General features: G+C 41.2%; 1 protein-coding gene across 3 annotated transcripts in view; it reads left to right on the top strand.

Moving 5' to 3' along the window:
• The window catches only part of MAP3K13 (mitogen-activated protein kinase kinase kinase 13), a 79422-nt gene that overhangs the window by 35646 nt on the left and 29161 nt on the right, over nucleotides 1-14615 (top strand). The window contains exon 1 of one of the 3 annotated variants that reach the window (XM_030494120.2): nucleotides 4136-4230. The exons of 1 other annotated variant lie outside the window; for it this stretch is intronic. The gene's annotated coding sequence lies outside the window, so the exon portion shown is untranslated. Of the gene's footprint in view, nucleotides 1-4135; nucleotides 4231-5838; nucleotides 5878-14615 lie in introns of those variants that run through there. One more of the 3 variants, XM_030494122.1, reaches the window with a different exon arrangement.

Consider the following 14615-nt stretch of genomic DNA (forward strand, 5'->3'; position numbering starts at 1 on the left):
GATGGTCCTGTCAAATTGCGGTTCCCCTTCGCCTGCCTTTGCAGGGAGGACTTCTCAAAGTCTCAGGTCCGGAGAGATCCTGGTTAGAAGCCCGAAGATCCGATGGTGAAGGGTTTAAGTTTGATTCTTTTCCTTCCCATCGCCCACCCCACTGCTAAGGATTAGGACATTCAGTAGAGGAATGTATGCCTACAGGGTTGGAAGAGTGGATCAAAGATTTCATGGATTTTTAGGACTTGACAGTAAAATGCCCTGCTACCCACCCTATCTATGCAAATATTTACCTAGGTTTTCTCATGTTAGAGAATCGTTTGCTGTTTCACTTCACCAATTTATTAATCTAGGTAGAAAGTTTTCACAGTGGAGTCCCTCTTGTATCTCCAAGTGTGTCAAATAGATTTCTAACCAGCCTTATTGATGCATGATTATGGAATTACCCTGTGAGTCACTTCCATCGCTTTTCTAATTTTCTGCTTTTATTAGTGGAATATGCAGCAATAAGTGTTAGGCATTTGCTTTGGTTCTTTTTGCTTCCCTGTGTGTCTGTTACTGGCCACCATCAGAGACAGGACACTGGAATGAATGGGCCTTTGCTCCAATGCAGCAGAACCTTTCCAATCAAAGGTGCTATTAGGATTTTTGCCCAAGATTCAGCATCAAGTTACCAAGGGCTACAAATAGCAAACGTATGCTATTTTTTAATATTGGCATAATATTGTTCTTCTCAGTCTTCTGCAATTTTAGTAGTTTTCAAATGTATTAAAATTGAAGGTCACGGGGGTTGGAGAACTTGTTAAATGATTATTTTAGGACTGGGCCGAAATTACTATGATGTGCCAACTTGAAACGTTATGCCTAGCAGATGCTATATAGCGTTCCTTGTAGTTGCTAATTGCCTTGAAAGCACTTAATTATCTGGTCTTTTTCAAACGTGGCAAACAGATACTTTTTAACTACTTGTAGCTTTTTTCCTTTTCTCACCCATTACCACCTCTTTTGCCTGCTATGTCTCCTAGTGCTCTGGTTACTTAGTCATTCACCTGTCCTTTCTGAAATCCTGCTGCCTGTGAACTCTTCACTGGCACTTGTGTGGTCCCTTATGAACTTTGAGGTTTCTTTAATATCCTTGCTGTACTTTGTACTTTTTTTCTCCTGTTTTCACATTAATACTGAACTAAAGTTATCCATAGAATTGTGTTTGGGTGTCTGATACTTCACAGTTCCCTGCATCTACCGGTGGTTTTGTCTAAATGAGAAGGGGAAAAAGAATTACTCTTTCTGATACTGATCCACTTAGTTGCCACCGAATGCGCCAGGTAATGTGTACTGTTAAAATATGTAACTGGTTGCAACCATCCTGTTTTCTAATGCTAATGTTACTTGGCTACCAACGTGATCTTGTGACAGCCACCAATTTTAGGCCAATGATTGTTTTTGCTTTTTCATCATGAGTTAAAGTAGTTAGCTTGCATTACATTCAGGACCTTTGTGTTTAAAAACTGCAACCTGAGGTGTTGAGACACAGATGAAATTGAGTGTTGGTATGTTGAACCAAGTCACTGTGGAGAAGAAAAATGTGAGTTATATGTGCAAGCTCTTTTCTCCTGCTGGAGCCTTCCTGGAGTTTTGTTCCCACTTATTTTCCTAGCTGAGTGGTTGGGGTTTTTTTAAATGTCACTGCAATTAACTGTTGAAAACCTCCAAAATGATTTTCCTCTCTATTTTTATTCCAACTTTTCTTGTTCTGTGGCAGTATTTCTCTTTTTGTTCCACTTCTTGCATGTGGTACTGTGCTCCCCCTTCAAGTTCCTGAACTTATCCCTTTTTGCTTTAGGGTAAGAGAGTAAATTAACATTTTTGTTTCTGTTTTGAAAATGCCAGGGAGCTCTGGAAGCTGTTGGTTTTGTGCCATGGTGGTGATGGCAGTGAAAAGCAGTGTTGGGCTCTGAAGGGAAAGAAGGGCAGGGAGTCAGAGCAGCTCTGAGTACCGTGACGCAACTGGGGTTTGAAATAGTGATATGAAATGATGCCTTTGAAGAGGAGATGTCTCACCATACCTGCACTCCTGCTTCTCCTTTTGTATAGTAGTTCTCAGTCTGCAGTGGTTGTGTTGTCCGGGTAGAAATCTTACGCCTAGTGTTTTGCGACTTTTAGCTCTTAAAGAATGGATATTTCTTCAACTAAAATTAACTTGTGCTTTCTTTGGCTTTGAAAGTAGGTAAATTTGCATTTATTTTAATTTTCTCTGGCCAGCTTTATAAAGCTCAGTTCAAAATGCAAAGTGCTCAATTTATGTGGCCACTGTTGGATTCAGAGCACACTGATGCATTCCTATCATTGCAAGTTCTAGGTGGGTGATAGTATCTAATAATATGCTGTGGTACAACTAAGAGATGAAGATGTGCCAAGAAGTGCATGTAGAAGTTCAACAACTCCCAAACAGCATCTTTTGGCGTAACAGAACTGAGAAGAACTGCATGCACTACTGCCCTGGCTCTTCCTTCCCTTGTTTCATGTCAAATATGCATACCTCCCTTCCAGTCTACTGCCTTAATACATTTAACCCCCTTCCTATTTCTTCACAGAAGTACATTTTTAGGTAGGCATTGTCTCTGTAGGTGTGGCTATATTAGCCTCCAGGAAGGCTTTTGCGTCCTGCCCTCCTTCTCCCTCCACACAAGCTAGTATCACTGGTGCTGGCTCACATGATATCACGTAGCACAAAATCCTTGGTTTCTAAACCCAGATCTGCAGTGTTGTTACATCCAGTCCTGGTTTATTTTGGGATGTTACCCAGTTTTCATAAGGAAAGGAGGGATTCTCTCAGACGTTCTCCTGAGATGTGCTCCACCAGAGTAGCTTCTGGGACATCCTATTTTGGTATAATTGCTTCCTACTTGCTAGGAAAAGAGGTGGTGAAAATATGGAAATTCTGGCTCAATAATTGTTTAGACTGAGTTTTAGAGACCAAACTGATGAATTCAGGTAAACCCTGAGGTGGTATAATTGCATAGCTTACAGCCTAGCTTCTCCTTTAAACCTTAACCTTAATTCCTGATTATATTCATCCCTCCAGTCCTTCCCTAATATTTCAAAGCTACAAAAATAAGGCAAAACTCATGTTCTTCCCCTGTCCAGGTCCAAGTTAGTCATAGCCATTCCTGTGTGCGTTCACCAGGACATTGCCATCTATTTGAGTGTCCCAAAATGACACCTTGCATCCTTGCATCTGCTATGCAGATTTACATATGTTCATTGGTATGGAATTGAAAATGAAATGAAAATGGCTGGTGGGCTGCTCGGTGGGGATGTTGTGCCCACCGTTTATTACGTAGCTGTAAGTGTGAAACTGTGCATGCTCCAGTTTTTGTATCTGAATGTGTGCAATGTTGTGAGCTTGTCTGCCCGCTGTTGGGAACGTTTGAGGAGAGCTGAATGCGTGATTTTGTTAGCGCTCCTATTTTTATTTTGTTGGTGCTTTTGCATCACTAATCAAACACAAGCCTCCTATTGTTCTCCCTGCAGCTTCCTCCCGGTACATGCTTATATTTAGTTATTTTAATAATAACACCCAGGGTTTGTAATCCTGAAAGCAGCCAGGGAGATGATAAACTCCTTTGCTGATTACTAAATACATTTGATTCATATAACAGATGGCTGTTATTTGATAGGCTGTTGTTATCCAAGCTGTACAGAGGGGCAGAGATTCGCCGGAGCAATGACTCGAAGGCATTAGAGGATGTCCTCGCCCGCTCCTCTCTGCGGAATGGCAGCAGCGATGCCATTTTACCCAACAGCTTCACTTGGGTCACGAACAACTTATTTTCTGTGTCCTCTCCTGGCACATCGCAGCCCTCCTGGCTCGGGGGGGGGGAGCCTCACGGCCCGGCCCCTTGGGGCAGCTCGGCGCTGGGCTCCGGAGAGTGGGTACCCAGATCTTTGGTGGCAGAAGGCTGCCGGCGGTGCCCGCGCGGATTGGCTGCCCCCCTGCTCCCCGCTCCCGCTCGCCGAATCTGGGAACAGCCCGATTTACATCCATTCATGAATCCTGACGTCAGCACGCTTCGGTGCTTCTTTGCAGCAGGCTGCAGGGTTGTGTGGGTGGAATTTCCTTTTATTTTGCAACACTTCCTTTTCTTTTTTTTTTTTTCTTTTTCTTTTTTTTTTTTTTTGCCTTCCATCTTTTTTAAAACAAGAAAATGGAGCATCACATTGGAAATCTTCATCCTTGTGAGTACCTAGAGGAAAATGCCTTTTTCTCATTAAGCATGTGTGTTTGTGTGTGTGTGTTTAATGGTCAGCGTTACCCTTTCACCATTTATTTCAGAAGGACAGATGGATGTTGCATTTGGGATGTGAAAGGGCTGGATAAAAATGATGCTAAAAGAAGGGAAGAGGAAACATAAACCTGAATTTATCCATCCCTGCACATAGATCTGATAGCTGGCCTGTCCTTTTGCTTGTCGGTGTGCTAGACATTTTTCAGTTGCAATTTTGCACGTTATCTTCTTGTGCCCCCCTTTTAAAGGGGAAGGGAATGGCAATGGAGAATGGATATATATGGAATACACAGGGAATGACATAAGAATTGCTGAAGATAGTATAAAGAAGCAGAACTGTATCTCTTGCCTTTTAGGCAATCGTAATTTTTTTCTCTTGTGGTCTAATCAAACAATTCCTCTGTTGTATTACAGTAATCAATAACTGAATTTTATTTTTGAGATGAAGAAATGTGGTTTTATGTCCTATCAGCCGGGTAGGAATTTGTTCCATTATTATAGAAAATAGGAGTTTGAGCTCTCTCTTTTGTGCTGAACACATGATTTTTAGCCCTCATTTTCCTAATAGGTGAGGAAGCTGGGAGTAAAGGATACTGTTCACTGGGGCAAGGTTTGTCATATTCTTGCTTACCTGAATGGGGCATGATGTCATGTTTTTTCCCCATGAAATGAGTGCAGCTGCTCTTTTTTTGTTTTGGGGGGGTGGTTTATGTACTGCAATAGCTTCATCACATCAAGCCACATGTCTCTCTCATGTAAATGAAAAATTGGGTATTTTAAGTTGATCTGGAGAAAGATGACATCAGGCCCATGTGTTCGGATATACCGATTTTTACCAATAGACAGTCTGTTCAACAGAAGAATCAGGAGGAATATATTTGGATTGATAGTTTTGAAGGAGAAAATATGGAAATATTTGAAATAAAACCCAAATGGATGAGTTGCAGTGCAAAGACTCAGCTGGTCTGACTCCCAGTGTGGGCATTTGTCACAGTGTGTGTGTAGCCACTGACATCCTGGGACAGCCTAGAATGTGGAGGTGAAAGTTGCCAGTGCTTTGAAAGTTTTTGTTACTGTCCTTTTTGTTGTGTCCCCAAATGTATGCGGGGTTTTGTTTTTAGAGGGAGAGCCAACCCTTTGAACCTCTGTTTCTGTAGCAGACCTCAGCTGTGAAACACAAATAAATCCTGATTTTGATGTGGTGGGGTTTTTTGTTTGTTTGTTTGTTTTGCTTTACCACTAGTTTAGTTTCCTGTATTTTGGGCCTCCAGTCTGATGCTTTGATCTGGAATGGTCCTATCATTCAGATTTGTCTTTGTCCTCTGCTGCCTGATAGTTAAATTTATAGCTGGCATTCGTTTTGACCTCTGTGCCTGGAATTAGCAAATAACTTCTAGCACACAATATATGGTAGGGACTCTTACACTTCTCAGCTATATATGAACTTGTGTTTAAAAATGTTTGGGTTTGTATTTTTTTTTTTTTGGTTGCATTTTTAACCTTCCTCTTTTGTCTCCTATTGTAAAGATTTGGTAAGTGGCTTATCTCCAGTGGATCAGAAAATTGACTAGTGATTTATTGGAAAACCTCTTCATAGGTAAGCTGTTTCGCAATTAGTAGTTATTAGAAAATGGTTCTGCTCTAAGTAGTGGCAGGGTGAGAAAGGTTTTACAGTATTTCCTATCTTCTCATGACTTTCTTACAGCAAATATGAGATGGTGACTGATTAGACTGGAGTTGGTCATATCTGGTACCCATTCCAGGCTTTCTGCAGACTTGATGTGTGGATTGGATTTCAAATAGCAGGACTTCTGAAAATGGCAGTTTTTAAATAAAACTTCTATATGTCAAAGTAAAGTTTGACATTGGTCTTGTGAACAGATTAAAATCAGTGTAGGTTCCTCTTCAGCTGTGGTCCTTGGGGCCAGGGTAGGCAGGAGAAGGTGCCCACATCTTGATGTGCACAGAGCATTTTAGCCAAGCTCTCAGCTGAGATCCTGTGTTTGGAGGAAAACAGCAGCACAGACTTAGTGCTTTTACAACTGCCAGTGAGTTTCTCAGCCATTACTGAATCAAAATATGTCACTTGAGGCAAATGTTACCTCTGCAGCCTCAGAGAGGCTGAAGCTCTTGGACACTTGGCACTTGAGCAAGCTCTGGCCAGCTTCTTGTTTGGTGGTTTGTTTGGGGGTTTCTTTATTCCTCCTTGGCAAATATGTCCTGTGCATGGGCTTAGGCTGCTGGTTTTGTGACATTACAGCAAAACACTCTCATGTCTTGGGGAGGAAGAAGTAAATACTTTACCTAAAACACAATCCTCTTTGGACTGAATGGCAAGTTGGCAGCTCTATCAGGAATACCAAGGTGTGCTGGGAGCAGAAACACTGTGTGCACTTACTCCCACCCCTGTAAATGCTCAACGTGCGTTTTGACCTCTGTCCGCTTTCCCTGTCTGCAACTTCAACCGAAAAGTCGGTCATTGGAGTGGGTTCAAAAGCATTAGCAACAGTTGGGTGTAGGCCAGGGTGAAGAATAGCTTTTTGGTGTGAAGCACATGGGTTTTATAATCCTCTGGTGACCCTGTAATTGTTTGTGCTGTTTCTTCTGGAGCAGTTGCGAGCTCAGCATGAGAGGTGCTGTAGGGGAAGGAAGGAGAAAGTCCTGGTGGGGTGTGGGTGGGAAGCTGCGCTTTTTCCAGCATAGTGGGCTTGAGGAATGGAGGTCTCTCTGCGTGGATGTTTTATTCATTCCTAGTGTGTTTGTCCATTCCTGTCCCCAACCCCTTACTCTGATACCTTCCAGAGGACACCAAAACCAGTAATGCAGCTGTACAGCTGTGACTTTCCTGCTGAAACACAGAAAGTCAAACTTCACCATCCTTATCTGCCTGAGGAGATTCTCAAATGTTGGTTTATCAACTGTAGCTAAATGTGACGTATTTAGGGGTGAGCCAAGGGGCTGAGTGCTGCTTTGGAAGGTCTCTGCAGTGTGTTGGGTGGCACATGAGCTGTCAGGCCTCTGGAGACTCCTCTATGGTTTCTCAGTCCGTGACTGTGTTGTGTGTGCTGTCTTGATCGCGTTACCATCGCGTAAAGCTCTAGTGGCCTAAGAAGAGGATCACACCTCTCAGATGTTGCTCTAACCCCTTAACGCTGTGTCAGTAATACAGGCTTAATAGAGGCTCCTGAGCAAGTCATTGTGCTTGCTTCGCTATGGAGGAGTAATCCTCTTTGCTCATGTATGGTGCTTGCTAAATACAACTTAGTACTACTGTCATTTCTCATCTGAGAGATCTGCCAGCTGGATTTCAAGTGTCCCCTTCCCATCAGGTGCACACGCTCTCTAGTATAGTGATGATAGAGGCCATAGCATAGCATGTACCCCAGTAATTTTTTGTACTTTTATGAATAGATGTTTAAGACTAGGTATGAAGCATGTAAGCTGTTACTGCTGAGAAGTTTGTGTATAGCTGTGTGTGCTTCGCAAGTACTGAATAATTCATATCTACTACAAAAACAAGAAAAAGCATGTTTACTGAATTTACCTGAGACCAGGCTGATGCCTCACATGAATTAAAGTGAGAGTTTGATTCATTCACTGGATTCTTGAAAATAACACTTTGATATTGATCTTCATCCTCAAAGATCTTTCAGATATTAATTAATCTTAACGCTACTCCTTGGAGGAAAATATGATGTTTCAGTTCTGGAAGTGGGGGGAAATTACAAGATACTGTTCATTGGTAGTACTGGAACGCTTTAGTGGCTTCATGTGGCAATGTCAATGAGGCTGTGAATTGTCTGTGAACTTAACTTTGAGGTTTTCCTGGGTTCTGTAGTTGTAAAATATTTGAATTTAAATCCTTTAACCTGTTATTGTCATTTAGTAAAATAACATGGCTTTTTAATGAAGTAAGAAAAAAAGTGCAGAATTTTGAAGGATTAAGAGAGAAAAGGAGTAGAGCAGAGCCTGAAGTCTTTAGAAGTTGTTTCATACTATGAAGACAGCTGGAAAGATGAAAGAGAAGAGTGTAACTTAAGGTCATTTCTAAATTTCAAGCTAAGACAGATTCCAGTAGTAATTCAGCAGTATGAAAAGCTTATCAGTGTTTAGTCTGTCTTTTATACCAGCTAAATGTTTTACAGTAGTATTGATGAGCCTGTGATGGGGGGCATCCATGGTAAATTAGACATCAGGACATTGCATATGAAACTCCTGGTGCTTCATGTATACTCTTAGCTCAAGGCATGCGAACAACCAGAGTGAGGGAAAACAGAAGTAGCAGATGGATGTACAGAGTTAAACTGACTTTTGTGAAGAGAAATTCTTAGTACAGTATAAGATGGTCCTTGGTTTGTTACCCCCACCTCTACCCCCTAAAGGCATGCGGCTGATAGATTGTCCTTTCTTCAAAAACCAAGGACCTAAAGTCAGGAACACAGAGAAGGGCCACCGTGCCCCAGAAACGTGGAGCACCAAAATCCTGCAGTGAATAGAAGAATCATTATGCAACATCACTTATTTCCTATGGCATCAGATTATGCAATTTCTGAGCAGAAGAATGCAAAGCCCTGGAAGAACACAGTAGCATTTTAGCAGATCCAAAAATACCTTCTACAGGATAGAGGAAGCATTTATGTATGTAGTGCTGAAAATACGCGGTTATGTAAGGTGCTTAGTTCCCAAACTGCACCTTGCATAGATGGCTAGCAGGTGGAACGGGAATCCAGCTTGCTTCCATTGAAATCAGCTGAAGACGTCTCCCAAAATACTAGGGAGGGCAGTTTGGTTCTTTGTCTGCATTGTTTGCAGAGGTGATCTTGGTTTTTTTCCCTGCTTGCTTTGTTTCTTGTGCTGAAAAAAGAAGTAGGTGCTTGATTTGTTTTTCCAATTCAAGCACCACTTCTCCACCCCCCACAAATTTGTGAACTTATGTTGAAGGAGTTCCTAGTTAAATATTTGCCTAGTGTTTGTGGAGGTAGAAATCCATTCCTGTGCTGAGAGCCAGTGCAGATGCACAAGTTTCATGTGGGGGATAAGAGTCAACACAATTCTTTTAAGGTGAATCTGTTGAATTCCTTTGGAGGAGTCAAGCCCATGTCAGAAAAGGGGACCTGGTTGATACAATTCGTTGGGATTTTGGCAAGAATACTTACCAGAGACTCTTACAGAAACTAAACAGGTATAAAACAACTTTGAAACGTTTTTCTCTAAAAGGAGTTGTCATATGACTCTGCTTGGAGGTGGCACTATTCATACTTTATCCACCTTTTCATCTCTTGTCCAGATATTGTAGGAATATTCTGAAGCAAGAACTTTTAGGCTGTGAGACTACAGAAGTAAGGTGTTCAGGATCATAAACACATAAGAGAATGGCAGAGAGAACTGGAAGGCTCTTGTGAACTTGGATGATAAAATATCAGTCAAAATTCTTGTTGATTAAATACAATTGAATCTAGCATCCTGTATGTAGGAATTGGTCTCTGACCTAGCTTTTACTGCTCAGGAGTGAGATCTTAAGCTTGTAAGAGATCCACGGAAGTTAGCTCAGCACCCTGAAGCATGCTTAAACACTGGGTAGCATTAGAGGAATAGTTAGGAAAGCAACAAAGAACAAAAATGATCATTATGCCTTTGACATTCCTGTGGTGAGCCCATGTTGGGGATTCTGTCTATGGTCTTATATCACCTTACAGCTGGGGGAGTAGGAGAAATGGAAAATATGTAGAGAGGTGACTAAAGATACAGAGCAGCTTTCATATGGTGAATGAGAAGGTAGAGTGGGGATTTTTAGACTTGAAAAAAGATGTTGAACTGGAGGATGAGAGAGTTCATAAAATCACAGCTGGCACTGAAAAGATAAATAGGGTTCAGGTGTCATTGAAACAGTGAACAACTGGTGGTTTGAAGAAAGGGATTAGATAAGAGATGCAAAGTGGAGAATAATTGGTGTTACCTTATGCAACATACAGTTAGGCTCCTTGCCACAACGCAGTGGTTGACAAAGCATTCTGGTTAAAAAAATTCTTCAACACATTTGCACAGGAACAATACTCTGAGGGCTATAGAGCAGAAAAATACCCCTCTGTGCTGCTGATAGAGAAGGTCCGTGAGCTGTAGATAATGGATGGCATTGCACTAGTGAGGTTTTGCTGCACGCAGATCCTTTTCTTAGGTTCTGGAGATGGGAAATGGGGATAGATGAACCTGTCATTCTGGTGTGGCATGCTTTCTTCTTATTCTATAGTCTGGGTGCCACTTATTTCTACTCTAACAGACTTAGCTGGAATAGATAAGGTGCACAGCAAACCTCCAGCTGGCTTTATGCATAGGGCTTGAATTCAGCCATTATGAATACTTCTTGGCTGGTAGACTGTACTATTTTTGTCATTGTCAGAAAGGGTTCAGACCAGAAAGCTAGACAGAATTCTCTTTGTCAGTGATACAGTGACAGACAAAAGTATATTACAACTGTAAAATAACTTTTTGACAAAAATGATGTCTCCCTAATTTAGGAGATCTTGAATAAAGGCCAATTTAAATCAGCAGACACATGAGTTCAAGCTTCTGTTGTGATAATAGGGACATAGCTACATACAACAGTTACATGTCTGTAGTCTCGTGTACTTAGTGCCCATGGTCATGTTAAAATATTCTGTTAACATTTTAGAGTCAGCACGATAGCTGTGAACCCTAAGCAATTGCTACCACATAGCTCAGGGATGATTATGGTGTCTGCAAAAGTTAGTCAGCCTATGTTGAAGTGGCATCCAAATAGTTACTGGAGAAAGGAATTTAAAGTATATATCCCAGCTAGTATTCTGCAGGAGGGACAGAAGTATTTATTTGAAACAGGGAAGAACAAGGTAAAGCACAAAAAAGCCAGTGTTGTAACGCTTGAGGATTCCCAGGTAAATCTGCTGTTTTCTTTCAGAGTAGGTTAGGGTACATGCGCAGATGTGTTCAGAGCTGTGTAGTGACAGAAAATCTCAAGTGGGTCAGGTGAAGCATTTTTAACTGTTTTGTAAGAATTTAATTATTCTTCGGCAATGTCATAATTGTAATATTTAAAAATCGTGCTGCATTATGGCTGAGAATTCATGCAGGTGTGAGGTGGGATGTACATTGTGATGTGGAAGAAACATGCTTCCTTGAAGGAGCAGTGTATCTTGAGATCAAGAGATTGATTACTTAAAAAACCCCAAGCTTTTGCCCTTCCTGGAGAAGGGAAAGAAAAAAATCCCAACCAGAAACCTAAACCAAAACCTCTGAAAACAAAGAGGAGGTTGCATTTTGGTGATGTGTAACTCATTCTCTAGTAGTAAATCTGCTATTACAGTTTGTGTTCGAAACAACCATGCAAAACACAAACATGTATTCCAAGTAATGTAAAACCATAAAAATGCAGCATAAGGGGATTGTGAGATCCATTCATTCAGCACTTTCCTCACCAGGAGACCAGGAAAAGGAAGAGCTTATTGGAATCCTTTGTAATAAAATCATGTGATTTCAAAACACAAAGGTCAGAAGTGACAGCAAAAGCTGGTGCTTTCCTGTGCTGAAGTTGTACAGTGTGGAAGGTCAAGAGATGGAAGAGGACTGTGTGTCAACCTGTTGTAAAAATTCATGGTAGAAATGGAGTAAATCACAAGGGGCAGGAGAACAGAGCTGCAAGATCTCTGTAGCAAGATACCTATACTTTTTAAGCATGCTCTTTGTGGTTTTGTTAGATTCTAGAACAGTTTGAAGTGTTGTCCCAAGCTAGGAGTATTGCAGTAGTCTTGAGATGATACACACATAAATTGTGCTTGTGTTACCGGTGGAGAAAGGTGGTGTTACCTTGCTGTACCTAATGGCACCAGACCAAAATCACACTGAGTACCAGGAAAAATCCAGGGAACTTCAGGGCTCGAATGTAAATAGTGATATGGACAGGAATTTCTTCTGTCCTTTATATTTGCCATGTATCAGCTGGTTAGTTTCTGCCAGCTGCTGTTTTTCAGTTCTTAATCATGGATCAGACAGTTGCTTTTATTTCATTTGTATATTGCAAGTGCAAGCATAGAATGTGCTTGGCTGGGTAATATAGGAACTAATGCTTCAAGGAAAATAACTTAATATTACTAGACATTAGTGCTGTTAGGAAACCGAGTGGCAACCGCTTTGTACTTACGCAACCTTTACAGCATACTAACAGTCTGTTGGCATGCTGTATCTGGAATTGTGATTTGCTACTCTATTTTTAGCACAGCTCTTTAAAGGATAAACTTCCATTATGGCCCATGCATTTGTTTAACTCTGCCATGTCTTCAAACCTGACCATTGCTTTAACGCACTCATAGATAGTGGACTTTGGTTTCTCTGCGTGTCTGTGAGAACACTTGATGTGTGAGAACATTTGCTTTGCAGACACAGTATCAGGCAACGTGCCTTGTGAGAACTTATTCACCTGCTCTGGTGTTGGTTTGGCTAAGCTGTCGCTTTTCTAATAGTTTTGAACTGCAGTTCGGGCTGTCTGATGTATTGAGGTGCAGTCTCACCTCTTCCTGGAAGAGGTGCACTTTGTGTTCCTTTTGTCTGGGCACAGTGGGATTTTGCCTGGAAGAATGATTTGCCCTAGAAGTGAAATAATTTACAAGAAGTTGTGGTCATACAAAATTACACTGAGCCTCCAGTTTCTTTATAGACATAAATTTGTTAGCTTCAGAGTGCATGAACTCATCAAAATAGTTCAAAGATTCTGCCTTGAAGTCTGCTTTTGCAGCAGCACATTGTGAAATCTGAGTATCTTCAATATGCACACAATCCTCCTCCACACACAGAGTGTTCAGCTTTTGACTTGAAGACTGCTACAGCAGAAGCAGTGCTAAGATAGAAACAGAACACCGCTTGACTACGCTCTTCACTGTACAAGTTGAGGCACATACAGATCATAAACGTTTCAACTGGGAAACAGTCTGTTTTTAAAGAAACTTTAAACTTTCAAGAAAATGTTTTTCTTTGCATGGAATGAAACTAAGATTTCTTTTATTGGGAGGAGTTCAACGTGAACACTCTCAGCCATATCTTTGATACTCTCACCAAAAGAGTAGGGGAGGCATGATGATAGAGCTTGACAAATGCTCTTCATCCCTTGCTAACCTAATTTGTCTGCGTTAGATCAAACCTTGCGAAGACAAGAGGTTGCATATTGCAGAATTTACTGTAATAGAAGATAATTAAAAAAACTAATTTCCCCAATAAGTCAGCATTGATGCATTGTGGCAGAAGCTGCCTTCTGCCCCCCACATCGTATATGGACCACTTCAAGTTGGCTTGATACGAAGTTGTTTTCAAATGAAGGCTGCTGTCTCATGCTCTCGAAACAGTGAGTTTCTACACCTCTGAAAACTCAGGCTGCTGCTGTAAGTACCTAAATAAGGCTGTATCATGACAGTTTGAAAATAATTGTGTAACTTTTGCATGCCTCCTCTCCTCATGAAGCACATACAGTGGCATATAATATGGCAGGGCACTGTGCTTAAAGACTTTTTATTTGGAACATACAAGACTTTCCTAAACTTGATCTTTTTATTAAGATCCAAGAGAGGGATTCTCTTGTGCTCCCTGTACTGAGCCCTGGCCATGGGGGGAGGCTGCAGATGTCTTTAGGGCAAATAATGTCAGAGTAGAAGTGAACTGAGGGTCAGGGCGGTCTAGTAGCTATTAGCAGCAGAACGTATATATGTTGTGGTGCTTCACGAGCAGGATGGAAGAGAGGAGCTTAGCTTTTCAGGCAATACTGAGAAATGCATGGGGAGAGGAGGAGACACATATGATGCTGATAATCCACTTAGAAACGAGGAAAATATGGAATATGTACAGGAGAAGCTGTTTTTTCCCTGTTAAATCTGCACAATCAAGCATTCCCAAGTCAGAAAATTACATAGAAAGCTAAAAAACAAATCCTAGAGTGTTAGTGCACTCTGAGAGTCACGTAACAACAAAACAATTTTATCCTTCACGTCTGATTTAATCCTTAATGCACTTCCCATCTGTTTAAATTTGAGATAATTCATGACACCCTTACCTCAAATTCTTGTTTTGCCTCTTACTTCAGGGTTTCTTGCAGGGAAAACTGACTGCTCTTTTATTTACGTTGCTTAACAAGATGTTATGAGAAGCAGATTTCTCTGTAGGAACACTGGTCACATTATTTTTGTTCAAAGAGTCTCCTGTCTGTCTCAGACTTTTGGAAATGAGCAGGGGCAGTGCTCAGGAATGCTGGATTGGAGTTGATTTGGTATCTGTTTAGGTCTGAAGTTCTGTTTAGATCTGAAACTTCTTGCTTTTCTT

The sequence above is a fragment of the Strigops habroptila genome, chromosome 8 (genome assembly GCF_004027225.2).
Source record: "Strigops habroptila isolate Jane chromosome 8, bStrHab1.2.pri, whole genome shotgun sequence".
In the NCBI taxonomy this organism is placed as follows: domain Eukaryota; kingdom Metazoa; phylum Chordata; class Aves; order Psittaciformes; family Psittacidae; genus Strigops; species Strigops habroptila.